At 46.9% G+C, this 22,530-nt stretch overlaps 1 protein-coding gene across 12 annotated transcripts in view; it reads right to left on the bottom strand.

The window, feature by feature from the left end:
- MTUS2 (microtubule associated scaffold protein 2) overlaps positions 1-22,530 on the bottom strand; it is a 493,299-nt gene that overhangs the window by 63,734 nt on the left and 407,035 nt on the right. The window lies entirely within an intron of this gene.

The raw sequence follows: 22,530 nt of genomic DNA, 5'->3' as shown, positions 1-22,530 counted from the left end.
TGTAGGCTAGAGAAGCACTTGCACATGTGTAATTCATGAATCACAGCAAGCAAATATTTACACGTCGAGCTTTTAAGGAGATAATTTTCTCATTATATAAGCATATAAAGAACTTATAAAGGCAAGTCTGACTCATTCATTTGTATCACATTCAAATCACAAAGCTTGTCGTATCATATTAATAACACTCAGCGTTGTGCTTTTCTCTGTATTTACTCTTGTATCATTCTACCGTAATTATCTGCATGTCTACGTCCTACATATCAATCTCCTGTTATAGCTTATTACACATTTTAATTATTGTCACTATTACGAGATTTTTGACACGAAAATGTCCACGCCATTATTTCTCTGAGGGACAAACACTTATTTTACCAACTGTCCCCTTAAACTTAGCCTTTTATCCTTATGTGCCCCCTTAGCTGCCTAATGAATGAGGAGCAGAAAGCCCAACCTGAAACATTTCTCTTTGTAATGAGACCAACACCAAACCTTAAGGTTTCCCAGTTTTTGTGTTCCACCCTCTGCATCAGTAGAAGGAAAAAGAGGAAAATTCACACTCCAAGTATTATTTGCTGCAAAGAATGCCATTTGGAACTAAATGACTGCTTGGCTGTTTTCAAATCTGACACATACTATGACATAAAATAGAGGAGGTGCAGGTGTGATTCAGCACAAATATTTATGTTTGTTATGATTTTATTACTACTAATAATAACCAGGAAAGATGTGTTATACAAATTCTCTTTGAGTCAGAGGGACCAAAAATGCAGGCTTTCAAGGAAAGGGTTTCTCACTCTCTAGAAGGAACACGCTCCCAAAGCAAATGTTTCCAAGGAGGGAATTTTGGCTAAAATGCATACCGGATATCTAGCCGGAATATCATCAGGACCTCAGGACCTCGTGAAGGCCCTCCCTTCCTCCCTTCCTCCCTTTCTTTCTCTCAATGGCCACACCCTGGCCTATGGAAGTTTCTGGGCCAGGGATTGAATATCTGAGCCACAGCTGCAGCAATGCCTGATCCCTTAACCCACTGCACTGGGCTGGGGATCAAACCTGCACTTCAGCAGCAACCCGAGCTGCCGCAGTAGGATTCTTAACCCACTTCACCACAGCAGGCACTCCCATGAATGCTTTTTTTTTTTTTTTTTTGTCTTTTTCTGTCTTTTTTAGGGCCACCCCTGCGGCATATGGAGTTGCCAGGGTAGGGGTAGAATCGGGAGCTGCAGCTGCAGGTCTACACCATAGCTCACAGCAACGCCGGATCCTGGATCCTTAACCCAACAAGCGAGGCCAGGAATGGAACCTGCATCCTCATGGATGCGAGTCGGGTTCACTAACTGCTGAGCCATGACTGGAACTCCCTCTTTCTTTATTAACTTCCTTTTTTTTTTTTTTTTTTGCCATTTCTTGGGCGCTACCGTGGCATATGGAAGTTCCCAGGCTAGGGGTCAAATCAGAGCTGTAGCCACCAGCCAATGCCACAGCCACAGCAACGCGGGATCTGAGCCACTCTGCAACCTGCACCACAGCTCATGCCAATGCCGGATCCTTAACCCACTGAGCAAGGGCAGGGACCGAACCCACAATCTCATGGTTCCTCGTCGGATTTGTTAACCACTGAGCCACGATGGGAACTCCTTATTAGCCTCTTGTGACTTTGATTTCAGGACCTCCAGGCAACCTGTGCTGAGTGGGAATAGTGAGCTGTCACGATCTTGTTTCTGTGTCTGCTGTGTTTAGACCCCAGTGACACGTGTGCTATTTTAGGTTGATAGCAGGGTCTCAGGTTATCCAAAAGGCATTTGCTAAGCAACATCAGAATTTCATGCCAAAATAAAACTCTACTTGCATGATCAGCTGAGAGCTATTTTAATCATAGGCATTAACAATGATTAAGTCATGGTTCTCTTAAGACTACTGTAGCAGAGACACACCCTTGAGGGCAGTGGACCCCACGTCACTCCTGAAGCTCCCTCCTTCATCCCTGCCCTCAGCATCCCTGCCTTCCCTGGATGTGAAGGCTGGCAATCACCCCCAAGAGCACACATTCTCCTGATCACTTCATGATGCTGCCTCTAATGCCACACCCACTGTGCAGGGTTGACTGAGGGCAAATAAATGAGGGTGCCTGAAGCAGTTGAACGGTCCCTGGCACCCACAAGCTCTGGACACGTGCTGGTTGTTATTACGACTCTGTTGTTTCCATTTGACACCTGGTAGGTAACAGGTGCTTTTCTATACTGAGTATCTGAGTGTGTTCAGAATTGGCATGTGTCTTATTCTCTGGGTTTTTCTTTAAAGCACCTTTTGGCTTTGCCCTGATTCTCCTCTAAGTTCAAAGATGAGAGAACCCAGAACAGGGAAAGTGTCTAACCAGACCGATCAGGTGCCAGCTAACAGCAGTATAATGCAGCCCGCCGACGGTTACCTGTTAAGAAAACCTGGTATTCCAGAGAGGGTACGTTCCAGGATGTACCCTGAAATGAGGGGGAAAAAAATAACTCGTTCCTACTATCAGGAATAATTTCGAAACTCAGCTCCTCAATTCCTAAGCACAGAGAACTGTGTCCTTATCACAACAGAAGTAGCACCACACCCTGAGAGGTGCAGACTCAGACGAGGTTAGGCAGGGAGCAAACAGAACATAAGACAACTGGCGCTAATTTCTAACCCAAAGCCAATGTCTCCCTCAGCTCCTGCACAGCCCCGGGATGGAGCCCTGGGATGAAGGATGTTATCTGGGCAGAGGCATCCAGCGTCGCACCCCAGCACAGCCCACTTCCCGGCCCCGGGAGAATCAGGCATTTGGGGAAGAAGTGGCCCGAGGGTCCAGCGAGGGGCACAGGTCCTGGTGGGAGATGGTGCTGATACTGCTGATGAAGATGAGCGGACTCGATGCCTCGGAAGAAAAGTCTCTGCTTTGGCAGAAATGCAAGTGACAGAATCAAAGAAGAGAAAAGGAGGGGCGGGAAGGGAGAGAGATGAGACGGGAAACAGGGAGAGACCAGTGAGATGAGAGACCCTGCATCCTCTCCCCTTGGGGAAGCAGGCGGGAGAAGCTGAGCCATAACCCTCCCCAGCCCCAGCCCCTGCCTCCCACAGGTGCGGACACCACCACCAACCAGTTCAAAGTCATCGCACAAGCTCACAAGGAAGAGTCAGCTGCCAAAGACAGGAAGCGAACCCGGTGGCTAAAGTGTCGAGGGAAATAACTACGCTCCGGTGAGGTCTGCGGGTTAGTACGTCAGTACTAACTAACCTTTACAGAACACGTTCCAGATGCCAGGCACCGAGAAAGCCCCTTTCTTCACTGACTCCTCAGATACTGTTAAGTGGGTCCTGAGTTTTATTTCCCATTTTGGAGGAAAAACTGGGGCTCTGTGGTCGGTTAACCAGCCAAGGAACCTGTACAAGCAGCCAGGAAGTGGTAACACAGGAGTTTTAAGCTAGGACCCCCACTCTTCATCGAACGCTAACACACAGGACAGCGGCCCCCGCGGACCCATGCTCGTACAGACCCGCCCTCAAGATCCAGACCAAGCCAAACCTCGGACTGGATCTGTGCACTCAGGACCACCCCACTTTCTGCAAGTAGCTGGAAGAGAGGCAGGGCCCGCCCCTGATCATTCTGTTTCGATGAAAACACCTCCTGGCTCCATTCGCACCCCATCCCACTCCCGGCCTCCCTGTATCTGTCCTTGGTGGGGATGTGTCGGTTGCGCTTCACTTCCTTTCAGGTCTAGCCTACGTGGGGCTGTCACGTCTGATGAGGTGGCAATTTAGCCTCTCCACCCCCCCCCCCGGCCCCTACACCGGACAGCCCTCTCTGTCCCCTGCCGACGGCCTCCCAACGCATTCCTGCTGAGGATGCTGGCACAGCGCAGCTCTGCTCGCTGAGCCAGAGCAGCTTGGCGGCAGCTCTCCCTCCTTAAGTGCTTGTGTATAAAATGGTATCACCTCCTCTACTTTGTGAATTCTCTGCGTCAATTAAGTTTCTGTTTACTGCAAGCCAAACCAGAATGACGCAGCGCTGCCCAGCACTGGAATGAGTCAACAGCCAGGACCGCAGGGACGCGGCTCGTGGGCAAGAAGGGGACCTACAGGCTATTTCCACTCTCTGCTCCCGGCCTGCAAGAGGCCCCCTTCTGCCTGGCTCAGCAGAGCCCTGCAGCAGCCGTCCTGCAAGGCCCTGAGGTTGTGCGGAACGTGCACAAGGGAGGCTGCCCCAGAGTCTCCCTTTGAAAGGATCTTACGCAGCCCCCCTCCCTCCCCACCCCAAGCCAGGTCCTGGTGATGACACGGTGGGATGGCTGAAATATGAGCACGGCCTCCTCGACGGCCGAGTTAGATCAGTGCTTCCCTACATGGGGAATGAGGGGAAAATTCCTCACCGGTGCCAAGCACACGAGTCCCCACGCTCAGTCCAATGGGCTAAAAATAGAACTCGGTAGGAGGCATCCGATCCCTCCCAGTGACACAGTCCAGACATCGCAAAGTCAAAGAAGGCCATCATTCCTTTGCAATTACTGTTTACTCGAGGACAGGCTGCCCTGAAAAGGGACCCCGGAGAACATTTGTCTCGGCCCCACATCGGCAGCGGTGTCTCCTGAGCTGCCTCTCGGAATGGGTAGCGCATCGCTCCTGTGCACCCTGAGCCGTCCTTTGCTTTAGGGTGGGCTTCTGCACTCAGGAATGGAATCTGCGCTGCGCCAGCTCCATGAAAGAGCCAAGCCTCCCCTCCACCGTGGGCACCCCAGGTCTGCTGCGGGGAAGCCTCCATTTCTTCTCAGACATGGTGCTGCAAGCGCGTGAGAAATGCAGCTGTCGATCTTTCTTAGCTACAGAAGCCTGGCAAAGCGTACAACCTGCGGACCATTCCATACGTCCAAGCCCCAAGCCATCCTGTCCCACTCTCTGATGTCACCTAGCATGGGGCTTGTGCAGGTGGGGGCGCTGCTCCGGTGCCATGGATGGAACAGGAAGTGAAAATGCCTGTCCTTGTCGGCATGTGACCCTCCCTTGGGCATCGGCCGCCGGAGCCCCCCTCCCATTAGAAACCAACAGAACAGCCTGGTGGTTGTTAAAACCGAATGTTGAGTCAATCTGAGGTGTTTTCATCCCAACTGATCCAGAAACAGGAAACTGATCCAGCATAACACACATTTATTGAGAGCCCATTGTGTGGCAGAGGACACACCAGGCAAGATACTTCTGCCTTCAAGCCGAAGCATCTTCCAGAGAGTCAGGAAATGAGGAAGTGACTGCAAGACAAGGTGATGTAATTCAACCAGGCAGGGCTGGTCCGGACACGCCTGAGACCAGAGCACCCCAGGCAGAGGCCAGGCGGACCAGCGACACAAAACAGCACCTGGGGCTATTTCTGGGAAGCTCTGTCACCCCCATTGATGGTCCCTTCTTTCCTTGACAAGTGTCTGCCTCTGGTCTGACCGTCCCGGAAAGAATGCTCGATCAGCTGCGATGGGGACTGATGACAGTTTCGTAAAATTTACGATGGGTTCTGAGTGTCTTTGTCAGCGCCTGCTTCCCCACCTGATCTTTTTTATAAAGAGGGGCCTTTGTATGTAAACCTATTGTGTGTGTGTGTGTGTGTGTGTGTGAGAGAGAGAGAGAGAGAGAGAGAGAGAGAGAGCACGCGCAGGCCTAAAGACTCCGAACTCATCTTTTTAGTCTGCCCTGAAATCAGTACAGACCAGGAAAATTCAACCACGTGAGCTGGGCCACTTTTTCTCAGACTAAACAGAAGAACCATAATGAGTTACATTAAAAAACCATAGGGATTTTTTTGTGGCTCAGCAGGTTATGAACCCTACTAGTATCCATGAAGATGTGAGTTTGATCCCTGGCCTTGCTCAGTGGGTTAAGGAGCCGGCACTGCCGTGAGCTGTGCTGTTGGTCGCAGATTCGGCTTGGATCTGGCATTGCTATGGCTGTGGTGTAGGCCAGCAGCTGTAGCTCTGAGTCAACATCTAGCCTGGGAAACGCCACATGCCACAGGTGCGGCCCTAAAAAGCAAAAAAAAAAAAAAAAAAAAAAAAAAAAAGATTGGTTTTGTTCTATGAGTTCAACTTAGGTTTGAATTTTACATGGCAGAACTTTGTCTTCAAAGGGAACTATTTTCCTTTGAATTTCAAAAGGAACCGACCACAAGGTGACATCGACGGACCACAGAAGTCTTCAGCGTGGTTCTCCTATCACCTTTTGTGAATACTGCATTCATTTTTAATATTAATATTGTGAAGAGGGGCCAGATTCATAATACAGCTCTGTGGAAAATTCCTTTGGGAGGTGGACTGACCTTTAATCCATTTTAGTTATTATGGCTTGAAGGCAGCAGTGATGCCATGCCTTGACTTAATCAATAAGTCTTATTTCTTTCACATATAATTAACACAGGCCACTGCATTTCATGTCTGCGTTTCTGCTTGGAAATGAAATTTAATATAGGCTGGTCAAAGGGACAGCATCATTCACATTGAATATTCTTAAATACATGTCAGTGTCTAGTCCTGTGGAAAATGAGCAAAGCCATATCTGGTTTCGAAAGAAATCAGGCTGATCAAGATGCCTCCTTCCAGCCTTCGCCCTTGTGCCAGGGAGTCAGTGGCTGCAAAACATCCTGCTCACCCAAGAGGCTGGGTTAACAGGGGGGACGTCAGACCATACCTGGATGACCAAGGAACAACCGGGAGGGAGAGAGACCTAGGGGGGCCCAAGAAGAAGGAATGTGGCTTCAAAGAAGTAAGGCCGGAAATTCTGGATCCCAGAGGAAGCAAAAGAAAAGGAAACTTAGCCAGAACCTTGATTTTTAATTCGTTTACATATCACTGAAGAAGTCTCTCGACCTTTCTGGATTCTAGCTTCTTTTTTTTTTTTTTTTTTTGGTTTTGTTTTGGTTTTTTTTGTCTTTTTGTCTTTTCAGGGTCGCACCCAAGGCACATGGAGGTTCCCAGGCTAGGGGTCTAATCAGAGCTACAGCTGCCGGCCTACGCCAGAGCCACAGCAATCCCAGATCCGAGCTGCGTCTGTGACCTACACCACAGCTCACAGCAACACTGGATCCTTAACCCACTGAGCAAGGCCAGGGATCGAACCCGCAACTTCATGGTTCCTAGTCGGATTCGTTTCCTCTGTGCCACAACGGGAACTCCAGGATTCTAGCTCCTTTAAATGACCTTCCCAGAGGTGTCACTGTCCTATCGCCCCTGCATACCTGGGAGAAGCAGGGAGATGCCTTCCCCAACTCACGCCCCTACCAAGAATTTAGAGAAAAGGTAAATAAGATTAGCCTCTGAGATGATAACCAACACACACAAGATTGGGGTAGAGATACGCAAAGCAAAGGGACAGGACTGTCCCTGAGGCAGCAGGACAAGGGGGCCGAGGGTTGGGAGTTGCAGTAGAGGAAGCAAAGCAGAGGGAACTTGGAAGCGGCAGTCGCCATGGCTTCGAACAATCGCACATTCTCCCAGGTGACTTCCGGCTGAAAGGGTGATGGGACGTGGACCCGCCAGGCTCTGGGGCCACTGGATGCCTAAAGAACGTTCCACCCACATCGAAGCTTCTCATGAAGCCAGACTTTGAAAAGAAATCACAGGTTTACTAGGCGTGCAATCATTCCCTTGCTCGTCAGTTAAAACCACAAGTTGGCTTTCTAGCTGTATATCCAGTTGATTTCTCTTAGTAACTCAACATTCCCAAGAATGACCCACTCTGGGAGGTGTCTGTCAGTGCAGAGCCACTGGTTTGAGCCTGGACCTCGCTGAGGCCATCAGTGGACAGACTCCCGGTCATCTATCTGGGTGACCCAGGGGACTCCCCGGGTCATACCTTTCCTTCCAAATATCTGCCGAATAAAACTTTCTGTAAACTGCCTTTCTGCTCAAGTCCAAAGGATCCCTACTTCTTATTAACTCAGGTTAGAAAGCCCAGGTCTGTTTTCAGCCTGGAAAACATATTCCCACAGACCCTACATGCTCGTATGTCCTGATGTTTGCTCTGCTCTTTCATCAAAGGGGGCCCAAGCATCTTTCACCTGCACTCTTTACTAAGAGGTACAGGCCTCCTCCAAACTCCACTCCATTCCTCAACAGGCAAGCCAGGATCCGCCTTTTCCAAGAAACTCTGCCTTTGATTCCAGCACTGATTTCCTTCTCCTTTCACTGGATTCCAGAAGCAGGTATGGTCAGTACCACCGAATGTCCACTTAATTATACTCCAGTCTTGCACTCATGTTTTAACTGCTCTGTTACTTCTGCCTATCCCACTTACCATTTTTCTGGAAAAGGTGGAAGTACCACCAAACAAATAACTGGCAAACACCACAGGACAGGCTGGGTCTTTTTTTTTTTTTTTTGGTCTTTTTGCTATTTCTTGGGCCACTCCCGCGGCATATGGAGGTTCCCAGGCTAGGGGTCCAATCGGAGCTGTAGCCACCAGCCTACACCACAGCCACAGCAACGCATGGGTCTTTTAATAATTTCTCGAGAGTGCCCATAACAGCTGAGTACGGTGTAAACCAGCAATAAACACTGTCAATGAACAGGTGTTTTTAAAGTTAAAATACTTAAGCACAATCAGCTTTTAAAGACCATTTATTCACTTGCTAAGTTTTTACTTGTTTTATATTCTAGATAAAAGTCCGTAGTTCCCCCTCAATAAATTCATGTGAAAGAAGCATCTTTAGATTTCTATTTCCAAGCCCATCTCTGAAATCGATGCCCTAAAAAGTATCTTTGGTTATCTCCCTACTCTTTCCAGAACCCGTTCAGTTGAACTAGGATCTGACGGCTAAAGACATTTTTATTTCTCAAAATAAACTTTTCTATTTTGTATCTATACAAAGTTCTGAGGGAAGCGTTCTTTTACTTTCTTCAGGTTTATGAACATGGGCTAAAGTCACCAGAAATAACTCTAATCAAACATTTTATCAGGTCTTTTCCAAACCACGTTGATGCTGCGATTGTGAGAGCTAACAGCAGACGGAAGGCTTTTATTGTGGGATTTAAAACAGTCCTGATTTCCAGGGTTTGAGATCGGAATCGAATCCCATAATAGCCCCTGGATTCAATGCCTGGCCCATTCAGTAATGACTGAATAAACAAATGATTTTAGCACACTGCCTGCAAAGCTATCCTCGAAGGTGGGTAACTAAATAAAACAGTGAATGTTTTAATTAAAAAAAGGAAAGGCCGTCCTTCCTCAAATGAGCACCTATAAACACACATCTACAAAACCTCCCATGGGAATACCGTCCTAAAACAGAGCCAAGAAATGTCAAGAATGGTGAGAACGTTGATAAACTCTGCGTAAGCGTGCCAGTTTTCATCAGGAAAGAATACTCTGCCTTAAGTTTGAAGTTTCAAAGCTAAAACGTTTGAAAAGTCACTGAAACATCACACTAGCAAAAAGATGACACAGGGAGTTCCTGGGGTGGTACAGCAGAAACAAATCCGACGAGGAACCATGAGGTTGTGGGTTTGATCCCTGGCCATGCTCAGTGGGTTAAGGATCCGGCGTTGCTGTGAGAAGTGCACAGACGCAGCTTGGATCTGGCATTGCTGTGACTGTGGTGTAGGCTGGCGGCTACAGCTCCGATTTGACCCCTAGCCTGGGAACCTCCATGTGCCGCGGATGCGGCCCTAAAAAGACATAAAAAAAAAAAAAAAATGACACAGCATTTAGTTCTCTTCCTAAAATCCCCAATTCAAAGAATGACACAGGGATAATATTTTTCAAGAACCTAATCTGAAACGAAAGAGGACGAATTCACTTTAAAATATATTTTCTTAAAAAAGACCTTTAATCAGCTTCTATTTCTAAAACTTTTGTACCAGAGCTGAGAAATACGAATATTATAATATTGCTGCACCTGTGGCAAATCCTTCCCTTTTACAACAACTATTGTTACAAAGCTTCCTTCAACACCTTTTAGTTTCCATTTTTTTCTTGTTAATCACTTCAGTGTTGAATAACTGAGTGCAAATATTTTGCACTTGCTTGTCAAAAGCACATGCATATGCTACAAATATTTTACTTATGTGTAGTATGTGCAGTATAAAAATTCTGACGTATGGTAGCAAAAGCCAACCCTGCTCCGATAAGTTATTTCTATTGAAAGAGAAGGACCAGGTGACTTTTAAGGTCTCAGTTCAATTTTCCCAGGTGGTCCGTGACCCTACTTGAGGTCAAAGGGCATTAACAGAACTGATAACTAAGATGTTCTCAAGTGACCTCCTCGTAATGAGTTTTATATTAAAGCCATTTCTCTCCCTTCACCTGGTCACACACTCTACCTGCTGACCAAAGGGGGGCGATTTCCATCCCTGGTTAAATTCCATTTCAGGCATCTTGGAGAAACCCAAATGTGAGCAACAATAAAGCATATCACAGACCAGGAGTTCTGGCCCGCACATTTCTAGCAGGGAAATTAAAAGCATGTCCTAATCCCTCTGCAAGCTCACAGGCAAATGTCAAAAGCAAAGAAATGCCTTGTGTTAGAACTGTCACACAATTCTTGCCCACACTCGCGTCTCTGTTCGTTCTCCGGCTGTGAATTTCTTTCAGGGAAAACTGGAACACACGCTCAGACGCCCTGGGTCCTACAGTTTTCACCTCTGTGTTATTCGCCCCTTCGTGGTGATGCAAACACATCCGGGGAGAATAACCAGGCTGGTGCTTTCTTCTCTGCCCTTAAGAGTGGACGTCCCAGGGCTGGATGCTGATTGTCAAAAGAGAGTGGGGAACTTTCAAAGTTAGCCGCTGGCCAAGACTTGGAGCACATCTAGCTGATCTCCATTCCCCAACGGAATGGCTTTGCTCTGGCAGGTACATTAAAATGCAGCAAGGATCTCTTGGCAGTTTGGATTTCAAGATGTTTGAGCAGAGCCCCCCTGTTTCGGGAGAATGCAACAGTTACACCAGGCTGCAGGAAGGCAATTATGTAAGGCACTGCAGCGCGTGTGAGACCGGTGTTTCTGCCAACGCGGCTCACCATCCAGCACCCTGGGGCCGGCCAGGGCAGCCTCCTGCTCACCCACAAGACAAGTGCACACACATGCTGGGGGACAGAGACAGAGGCGGCTGACTCTGGCCTCCTCTCTGCGCTTTGGAAGGAGGAGGGGAGGGAGAGAGAGGGAAGGCAAAGTACCGTCTTGTCCAGGCACTGAAGGCAGTTATAAGGCTTGCAGCAGCAGTGGCCCATCCCGGCAGGCTGGCGGGCACGGGGACCTCCTTCATTCACCGTGTCTGCGGGTAATTCCTAAGGCGAGGTACTGGCTCAAGCGAGAGGGGCGCGCGGCTGGGAGCTGCCCCAACCTCCATGTGGTCCCCTCGGCTACCTTATTTCCCCTAATAACTTCGGCATCCCCGGAGCCAGAGGAGCGGGAGGAGGAGGAGGAGCGCAGGGCGGCTGCGTTCGGCTCCTGCTGCAGGGAGGGGGAGGGCGGGAGCCAGGAAGGGAGGGGACAGGCGGAGGGAGGGTCACTTTGCCACGGGAATCCTCCTAGGGAGGCACATCGATAGTCGCAGAACAATCGAGCATTTCCCGATGCCACCCCGCGAGGGGAGAGCCGGCGCGCCGCTCCCCGCCCTCCGCGCCCCCCCACGTGCGGATGCGCCCCTGCGCGACGCAGACACGCCTGCAGAGGACGCAGGAAACACAAAAGAGCTGGTCTTCCAGGGACGCTCGGGCTGAGGACCACGGGGAGCCCTGGCTCTGCTCAAAGCCTGGCTTGCTATTTTCAGATAGGTAAAAATAGGATGAAAGGGGATGTATGTGGCCTTTCCTCCACCCAACCCGCCTCCCAGAGCATCGTTATCCGGGGGACCACTCACAGCTCGTCTTCAAATTTGTGTGCCATGACCAGGTTTTGCCTCATCTGAGGGCATCTTTATATTTTCAATATAATTGTGAAATCACCTGTCTCAGCTGACAAATGCAAACCATTCAAGGGACTGAAGTAATTAAAATTGGGGTGTGAGTAGCTATATTTCTCCTGGGCATATCGGCATAAATGTCTCAGAGGACTTGATCATTCTGGGAATTTATAATTTTTCAGACAGTTAAAAATCAAAAAGGGAAGGGGTGGGGGCAAAGGTTTTTGTTTTTGTTTGTTTTTTTTTTTAATTTCAAGAGACACGGTATTTAAAAATATGTGTGTGTAATCCTGAAAGTAGGAGATGCAAATATTTACGAAATTAACGTTATACTTCTTGATACCTCAAAGAAGAAATCCAGAAATTTATCATCTGCAGAAATACACAAATACACTTTTGTCCTTCGAATGTGCCTAAAATGGTAAGCAGACAGTGGTGAACATTAGATTTTATTAACTTGAGGTCTTCCAAGCCGATTTTAATTAAGTAGCACAGGCTATGTAGATTGGCTTGTAGAGAAGTCAAGGGTATTTGGTAAATAAATAAGAGGACTGGACTGTTTGCCTTAAACCGGAAAAAATAAGCTCAGACCTTTCTTTAATGGTAACAGGTAAACTGGTATAACCCTTTAACCTGTTCCTGTCAAAAATTTTATTTATTTATTTATTTTTTTTGTCTTTTTGGGGCCACACCTGCAGCATATGGAGGTTCCCAGGCTAGGGGTCGAATCTGAGCTGTCACTGCTGGCCTACACCACAGCCACAGCAACACAAGATCTGAGCCATGTCTGTGACCTCCACCACAGCTCACAACAACGCCGGATCCTTAACCCACTCAGCGAGGCCAGGGATTGAACCTGCGTCCTCATTATTAGTCAGATTCACTTCCACTGAGCCAGGACGGAAACTCTCCCCATCAAAATTTTAAATGTACGTACACTTTGACCCAATAGATCTACTTCTAATCCTACAATGACACTCACACATATACAAGAGTATATGTTTGCATAAAGGTATTCAGCTGAGCATCGTTTTTAACAGCATAAAAATGGGAATACCCTAGACAGCTAACACCTTTCCACTGTATAGAAAGGTGATACACTGCTGAGTGAGAAAATAGGCTTTTATAAAATACAAAGCAAAACCACACACATATCTGCATCTGTGTGTGCCTACAATCAAGCAGCTGGGAAAAACCCCACTGTTCATCCAAGGGCAGCTGAGCCTTGGAAAATGGGACAATGGGGTGAGGGAACACATTTCCACTGTTTACCATCTCGCCAGCAGGTCTTCTTTCTATTGCTCTAAGACCAGGTGTAGCAGGGGATGGCAGTGACCACTGCCTGGGCTCCATGGCGGCAGGAGGGACAGAGCCGCCTCTCTTTCACACAGGATTGCCATCCTTCGGGCACATGGCTCTGAGACAGGGAGAGAGAAGCTCACAGGACCTTGAGCTTGAACCTGGCTGAGAGCTGATGCTGCAACTTTTGACACCTTGGAGAAAAACTTTATACCGCTAAACTTCATACATCCGTGTTCACAGCAGTGCCGATCGAAATAGCCACGAGGTGGAAGCGACCCAAGCGTCCATCAACAGGGGAATGGATAAACCAAGTGTGGTCCACCCATGCAATGGAATATCATTCAGCCTTAAAAAGGAAGGAAATGAGACAACAGATGAACCTCAGGGCCATTACGCTACATGAAATAAGCCAGTTACAAAAAGACAAATGCTGTGTGATCCTACTTATCTGAAGTATAGAGAGTTGTCAGGTTCACGGAGACAGAAAGTAGAATGATGGTTAACAGGGGCTGGGGGAAGGCGGGAATGGGGAGTTGTTTAATGGGGACAGAGTTTCAGTTCTGCAAGATGCAAAGAGTTCTAGAGATTAGTTGCACCAGAATGGACTCCACTGAATGCTACTGAGCTATCCACTTAAATGGTTAAAATGGTCAAATTTTATGTCATGTGCATCTAACTGCAATGAAAAGTAAAGTGGTAGGGTTCCCTGGTGGCTTAATGGTTAAGGATTCAGTGTTGTCACTGCTGTGGCTCAGGTCACTGCTGTGGCTTGGGTTCTTCCCCTGGCCGGGGAACGTCTGCATGCCTTGGGTGTGGCCAAAAAAATTAAGCAGTGGCTTGCATGGCCCCAGGGATAGATGGTACTTGCACAGCAGGTATCTGATCAAGTGAAGATAGCAAAGTCTCTGTAGTGGGCAGAACAGCAGTGGAACTAAGCATCTCCCCACAGCCACGTGCAGTGGAACCAAGGAACTAAGCATCTCCCCACAGCCATGTGCAGAGGCTTCCTCCAGGCAGAATTGTTTGTCTGCCCCTGAGGGCAGTTTCCTTCTAAACTCGAATTTCACTTGCACCATCCTGGAAAATCACTGCTTGTTCTTGTGTGAGCTGGAGTGTGCTTGCTCCCTCAGTTGCCCACAGGAGCTGAGCGTAAGAGGGAGGCTACCCAAAGAAAGACAGATCCAGCCTCTTGTTCTCCTGCATGGACGGTACCAAAGGGTCTGGGACCAGCTTTGCTCAAATCACATACACGGTGAGATCTCAGAGCAAATAACCCAGATTTTGAGAAAGGAACCAGCATCCATGTTTATTTTCTTTATAAATTAAAAAGCTTTAAACAGACTCAAAAACAGAGGGATAAATACAAATGACCTTCCTATACCCATTTCCAATTTCAACTGTCATCAAGATTTGGGGACATTTGTCATTTCATCCACCCCTCCCCCCCTTTTTTTTTGGCTTTTTCTGTCTTTTCAGGGCCGCACCTGTGGCATATGGAGTTTCCCAGGCTAGGGGTCCAACTGGAGCTGTAGCCGCCGGCCTACACCACAGCCACAGCAATGCAGGATCCGAGCCGCGTCTGCAACCTACACCACAGCTCACGGCAACGCCGGATCATTAACCCACTGAGCAAGGCCAGGGATCAAACCCACCACCTCATGGTTCCTAGTTGGATTCGTTAACCACTGCGCCACGACGGGAACTCCATCATCCATCCCTCTTTAAAAAACTTTTTTCATACATCTATCACCCAGATTCAACAACGATTAAGAGTTGAAACTTTATTTCTGCTTGTCCTGTTTTCTTAAAGTATTTTAAAGCAAAGCCCTACATACTTTTGTATGCATTGCTGAAAATTCTGAGCATTTTTTACATAGCCACGTGTTCCATTAAAACCCTGAAAGAAACTGACACTATTTCCTTGGCATCTAATTACCTGGTCTAGAACAAGGTTTTCCTGGTTTCTGGAGGAAAATTATTGGACAGTTGGTTTTCTTGAATCAGGACCCAAACTAGGTGTGAGTCTCTTAGGCCTCTTTCATCAACAGCAATGCCCACCCCCTCCATTTCCTATCTCCCTGCCCCCGCCCCCCTGCCATTGATTTGTTCAGAAACGGGGTCGGTTGGCTTATAGAATGTCCCACATTGTAGACTTGCCTCTTTGCTTCCTTGTAATGTCATTTCCCATGTTCTCTGTGAATAAAATTTGGTTCTGGAGGCTGGATGAGATTCGAGGTTCAATGTACTTGGGCAACAATGCATCCGATGCACCTTCGTGGGTATCACCGTCGGTCAGGAAGCACACAGTGACTGGTGCCACCTTCGATGATGCTGTAGTGGGTCACGTGGGATGGCTTCATCTTCTCCGTGAAGTTCCCCATCAACGCTGATCTATTGGCTTCATTTGTTAATGATTACTGCCTGCATCAGTTGTTGCATGGGAAGTTACAACAGGATGTGCTGATTCTATCATCCCTTTGCATTTACTAGCGGGAAATTTTGTATGAGAAAAGCATCTTTTTTCATCGGCTAGGTGATTTCGATTCCCAGCAATACAGCTTGTACAGGAAAGACAGGATAAATGTCCACTCCTTCCCTTTCAGTGCCAACTGTCTAAATAAAGACTTGGTGCTGTAATGGCACCCAATGAGGTTATTGGTTTTTTTCTCACATTTTCAAAACGTCATTATAAACCCATGTTTTTATGTTAACATACACAATGTCTTTTTTTTTTTTTTTTTTTTTTTTTTTTTTTTGTCTTTTCTAGGGCCCCGCCTGTGGCATATGGAAGTTCCCAGACTAGGGGTCTAATTGGAGCTGTAGCCACCGGCCTACGCCACAGCCACAGCAACGCAGGATCCGAGCCGCATCTGCAACCCACACCACAGCTCACGGCAACGCAGATCCTTGACACACTGAGCAACCTGCAACCTCATGGTTCCTAGTCGGATTCATTAACCACTAAGCCACAACAGGAACTCCAACATACACGACGTCTTTTAATCGACTGCACTTATTCTTCTTTTTAGAGGCTCAGTTTATCTTATCTCTGGCCAAGGGGAGCACCTCCTTATCAGCCCCTGTGTCCTTTTACCACCACTCATTTGTTTCCTTCCTTGCTTTCTGACGACACCCTACGGTATCCGAGGCTCATCTTGGGTGTTTCCTGCCACAGATCTGGGACCAGCTGTCCCCTCCGGGTGCCCTGGTTCCTTCTAGCTGGGAATGGGAAGTAGACATTATAATCCGGGTGTTCTTGTTGTTTTTCGAGGGCCACCTGCTCGATGGGAAATTTCCTTGAAGAAAGTGATTCTTCCCACCAACAAAACATCTCTGGAAGATTCAGGAAGGGGCCTTAGAATGGGATGAGAAAGTAAGAGCTCCTTATCTTGGGGCCTTTAGAAGAAAAAAAAAAAAAAGCTCTATGAAACTTGCTTTGGGGGAGATAACATATGACATCGCCAAGCCAAAGGCTGACAAAAATTTTCTGAGGGGTCCCCCAAATGCGTGGGTATCTGAAGAAAGGCTGACCATCTTGAAGGCATACAGAATGTGGGGTTAGACTTCTGTAATTTGGCACAAAAGGAAGCTGTGATCTTGCAGGCTGATAGAATCTGAGACATTTGGGTTCCTGATAGTTAAAAAAGTTAAAAAAAAAAAAAAAAAGAAAACAAAAGGAATTCCCTTCGTGGCTTAGCATTTAATGAACCCATTAGGATCTATGAGGATGCAGGTTCGACCCCTGATGTTGCTCAGTGGGTTAAGGATACAGCATTACTGTGAGCTGTGGTGTAGGTCACAGATGCAGCTTGGATCCTGCATTGCTGTGGCTGTGGTGTAGGCTGGCAGCTGTAGCTCCGATTTGATCCTTAGCCTGGGAACTTCCATATACTGTGGGTATGGCCCTAAAGAACAACAAAAAACAAAAAACCAACAACAAAAAAAACCAATAAAAAAGTTCGAGATGGTTTTTATTCCTGGCATACCTTCTTTTCTTATGTGGGAGTAGGAACATGCATTTAGAAAAGTTACAGGAAGGTCTCTGGTATACATCTTCAGAGAAAACCTCATAAACACCCATAACCACCATGTTTTAGAGCAATTCCTAAGGACGGAAGGTAACTGATCATTAGCAGATGCCAGACACGGGGCTTAGGGCTTGCACACAACAGCTCATGTAACTCTCCCAAAGCAGGAGGCAAGAAGCCCTATTATCACCCCATTTTTCCACAGGAAAAAAAATGAGGCTCAGAGGCTGTACATTTGTCAAGTGTACATACAGCTCAGAAACAACAGAGTGGGGTCTCGAACTCATTGACTCGAAAGCCTGTCTCTTTACCACTGTGCTTTGCTAACTACACTGTGCTGGTTGATCCTTTTATCTGTAAGGTCTGCCTACCTAATTGTAAGTTTGTGTTAGAAGCTGGATAATAGATCTTAGCATATAAAAATAGAAAAGAAGGAGTTCCCATTGTAGCACAGTGGAAAGAAACTGACCGGCATCCATGAGGTTGTGGGTTCAATCCCTGGTTTCGCTCAGTGGGTTAAGGATCTGGCATTGCCATGGCTGTGGTGTAGGCTGGCAGCTACAACTCTGATTCAGCCCCTAGCCTGGGAACCTCCACATGTTTCGGGTACAGCCCTAAAAAGCAAAATTTATATGTGTGTGTGTGTATCTATGAAAATATATATATATATATATATATATAAGAAAATTCAAACATATTTATGAAATTGCCCCAGATTTTCAGAACTTGGAACAAGAGCCTATACCGTAGTGGGTTTTTCCCCCCAAGGCACCTTTACAAAACAATGTACGATTAATTTTAAACTAACCTACTGGAAAATAGGTGTATAAGTCAACATTGAAGCGTTCAATTTTATTATTCTTGTTTCTCTGTCTTCCTTGAACTTGGACTTCCTTACCCATCCCCACCCTCAATCGCCCCTACAGACCCAAGGCCCCCTCTGCTCACACCCAGCAGCCCGGCTGCCACTTCGCCTCCCTCTGCCTGGGCCTCTCATTGGAGTGCCTTTTCTCCTTTGTGACTTCCTGTCATCCTGTATACTTGCTCCTGCTAGTGACATTCTGCTCATGTAATAATAACTGTTTACATCTGTCTTCCCCAACATATCGTGTCCCTTGCTGTGCCTCGCATTCGAGCCCACAGCACCAGCAATTTGCTTTGAGACCACGCCCCTGTGACCACTTCTTGAAGCAACTTGGGAAGAACCTCACAGGAGTCGAACTCAGGGACGTCAGCTTCCCCGTAGAAACGTGTGGCGGTTTCGTGCAGGTTCAGCCATGCGGCCATTTGCAGGAGGTCGAGATAAAAACTTGTATCTCTGTCTCACTGTTTATTTCAAAAGAAAACCATGAAAAACGATTGGGACGGAGCCTCATACAGATTGTCAAGGCAACCATCTGTTTATTCTGGTTCCACCATCCGTGCCCCTCCTTTTTCCATGCATCGAAAATATGAGCTGCAGCTCTCGCTCTGGATTTTAGCAAAAGAAGGGGACTGCCAGGAAAATATGCGTAGCCTTGACCACGCACAATCCATCAAGAGGTTTTAATGAGGTGAGCAGGGGCTCGAAAGGGAAAATACAGAACAGAACATTTTAGACCGGGGGCAAGTGGTGGTTATTATCATCTGCACACAGACAATGGATACAGCTGGAAACATCTTTGATTACGAACCGGGATCTAAAGTATTAAGGGGATCAAAAAGAAACAGTGACAGATACACTATTCTGTGTTTCTCTGTCTTCCTTGAACTTGGACTTCCTTACCCATCAGACGAGAACTGCAAAAATGTTACCGCTCTGTAATACCCATGGAGGAAGGTTGCCACCTATGCCTGGCAATCTCTTTTGTTTCTAATCTGTAAATCTTGGACAGTACCTTTTTTTTTTTTTGTCTTTCCCCTATGAAGTCAGTGACTAGGATGACTGCAGGTGAGACATCCTCTTTAAATTTCTGCATTATATTCAGAGGAGCGGGCCAGCCTCATAAGAGAAGTGAAATTCAAAATGACCTTTACTAGGTGGATAAATACACTGGACAAGATAGGATAACTGGGAGTTCCTGTTGTGGCTCAGTGGAAACGAGTCTGACTGGTATCCATGAGGATGCAGGTTCGATCCCTGGCTTCACTCATTGGGATAAGAATTCGGCGTTGCTGTGAGCTGTGGTGTAGGTCACAGACATAGCTCGGATCCTGCAGTGCTGCTGGCAGCTACAGCTCTGATTTGACTCCTAGCCTGGGAACCCCCTTATGCCATGGGAGCGGCTCTAAAAAGACAAAAAAAAAAAAAAAGAAAAAAAAAAGATTGGATAATTGATAGAATCAGATGCGGAGATGGGAAGCAGCTGGCAAAGCTGCAGGGTGCATCTATCTATGTGACATGCTTTAGATAAGAAGGATGGTCGCCATGAACCATAAGCCAAGTATCAATCAACAGTGTGACTGGCCACTATGAAGTCGGGATGAAAGGAAGTGGACAGGGGAATGGTGCCTGTGATCCGCCCAGGTGTCCGTCCCAGTGCCTCACCCCTCCTTACTATACCATGACGAAGCAGTGATCCCCCCAGAACAGACTGGCACTACTGCAGGAATGGGAGTGACATGTCACTGACCTCATCAGCACGTGGCTTCTCGCCTTTGGCAAGACTAGTCCCCAGCCCCTCAACCAGATTAAGCTCCTCCCGGAAACCTCTACTCCTCCCTCGTAGACGTTCCCACCAGGGCAATTAAATAGCTCCCGGATCTGTCTTTCTCTAGGAGGTCACCAGTTCCGTGAAAGTGGGAACCACACCTGCCCGTAAGGACACAACTGCATCCTTATCACAGCACCAGGCACACAGTAAGTACCAGCATATGGGGATTGAATACATTTCAGGTGAAGCAGCCTCGCCGTCGTTAAAGCTGAAGAACTTCAGGGCATAGGGACCTGCTAATAGGCAATCACACAGCTGTTGCCATAACCTTTGGGCGGGGGCGTTTAAAACCCCTGCAGAACAGTAATCCTTGGGCCCAGCTACACAGACACTGTCAAGTAAAGACACAGAAACTGCTCTGACTTCCACCTGGACTCTTCTCTAGATGTGGAGCTCTGAAGAAGTACGAGACATGAAGGGGCCACTTGCCGTCATTATCTTTACGAGCTAAGCCTGGGAGGAAGCTGACTCTCAACTACCCCATCATGCTCCTCTCTTTTCCTCTTCTTCCCACTGATGGTCTGTATGGATCTGTCACTAAACGTCACCAGCAGTGCTCACTCTAGAGTGCCACGGGGCCTCAAACCAAAGACTCCAGCGTCTTTACTCTACAACGCATGCCCAGATTCCTGACACGCTATCGCGTCAGAGAAGGCAATGGTGGGTATCCCACAGCTAGTGATCACATCAAACCTTTGCACAAAGTCTACCCCGGCAGGGAAGGTGACCATGGATCTTTGAAAATGACATAATGGACTATAATCCAATATACAGCAAGTCCTGAAGGCGCTACCTTCAACACAGACCCAGGCTCTGACCACCTGTTACACCTCTGCTGTAGGTATCCTGGCCCAAGTTGCTACTGAATTGACCCTCGCCCCTCCCTCCAGTCTATTCTGACAACCTGGACGAGGAGACATTGTGCAAATAAGAGAGGATGTCTGTTTCTATCCTCCAATGCTTCTCTTCCTACTCAGAAGGAAAGGCAGCCTGGAATACCTTATTCCCTAACTGCTGTCACCTTTTCAGGAAGACCTTCCATAAACACTCTGTAAATTTACGACACCTCCTCACCTGTTCTACTGCTTTCTATACCCTTTTCCCCCAGTTTTTTCTTCTACAAGGTACCCTCTATAACTTGCTTCTTCGTTGTTTGTCTCCTTCTAGCAGAATGTATTTCCACTTAGGTTGGGATTTTTGACGGCCCTGTCTCGACTGTCTTCTCTGCTTTGAATGGTGCCCAGCACAGCGTGGTCCTGAATAAATATTTAATGAATAAATGAATTATGGCCAATAGCTGGCTCAGGCCAAAGAGAGAAAAGATAAAAGAGACAAATAAAGGTATTAAAGCAGAAGGAGGGATATTCTATCGCTACTGCAAACAATTTTAAAAAGAGAGAGAAGAAAGACTGTGGCGTCTGCCCATGTCCACGTCTCCGAACGTTTCTTCCACGTCAATGAAGACTAACAAGAAGACAAAATAAAAATGCCTAAAACTACATCCTCAGCACAACCAAAACACTGAGATGCCATCATCTCTTACCTCTGGGATCGGCTAAACTGAAAAAGCATGACAGCAGATTTGATCTACAAGGCTTTGGAAACACTCTCATACATTGGAAGCTGGTGCAAATCTTTTGCAGGGGAACTTGGCAAAATCTAACAAAACGATGTGGGGTCTTCCTTTTGGACCCAGAAGTTACCTGGCTAGGATTTTACCTTGAGAACATCTCTAACAATGCACAAGGTTGTTCATTAGAGCAGTGTCTGTAGTCGGAAATATTAAAAAACCCCTAAATGCCCATAGATAGGAAAGTGGTTCAATAAATTATGATACATGCACCTGTATGGAGTACCATGCAATGGCTTTTTTTTTTTGGTTTGTTTTTTCAAAGATTCAAGAAGACGCATACGAAGTTATCTGGAATGAGTTCCAGAATGTGTAAAGTGAAAACAAAGCACAAAGAGCATAGAGTATACGGCAGTATGCTCTCTTCCAGCTAAGAAAGAAGACGAGAACAAAAACATGGAGATACTCTTTTGCAACAGGAAGGCTGGGCCAGAATCACTCCTACAAGGGGGTTGGTGGGGATGAGACTGGGGTGGGAGGGACGAGGGAAGTGGCGCTTCTGTACATATACATTCCGTGTGTTCTGGGGTGTTAAAGCCACGTCACTGTGTCACGTACTCATTAAAGAAATAATTAAATAGGATGTGTGCGGAATCCCAAATGGATGACAAACAACCGAAACTGATTTTTTTTTTTTTTTTAACAAATGAATAGCATACCCACAGTGAAGCAAATAGGGAAGAAAAAAATTAACTTTGGAAAACAATATCTTGCCTATATATGGCTAAAGAAAAAAAAAACTGTGTGCAAGTGGGTAAACAATAGAAACGACTTTTTGTTTATTCTGGGACAGAGCATGGAGCAGTACATGTGGAGGGTCCACTTTTAGCTAAAATTTTATTTTTAAGATAAAATATCTAAAGAAAATACAGCAAGATGTTAGGGTTTACTCAATTTTGATAACTTGCAAGCAGTTGTCATTAAATAATTCCTTACTCTTTTCTGTATGCTTGGAGTATTTCACAGGCAGAAGAAGCTC

The sequence above is a fragment of the Sus scrofa genome, chromosome 11 (genome assembly GCF_054392235.1).
Source record: "Sus scrofa isolate SSC_HxYL_T2T_F1_AM1 chromosome 11, Sscrofa_HxYL_maternal_Yorkshire_Landrace_v2.0, whole genome shotgun sequence".
Classification (NCBI taxonomy): domain Eukaryota; kingdom Metazoa; phylum Chordata; class Mammalia; order Artiodactyla; family Suidae; genus Sus; species Sus scrofa.
Note: the sequence above shows the minus strand (reverse complement) of the source record. Positions and strands in the feature narration are given on the sequence as shown.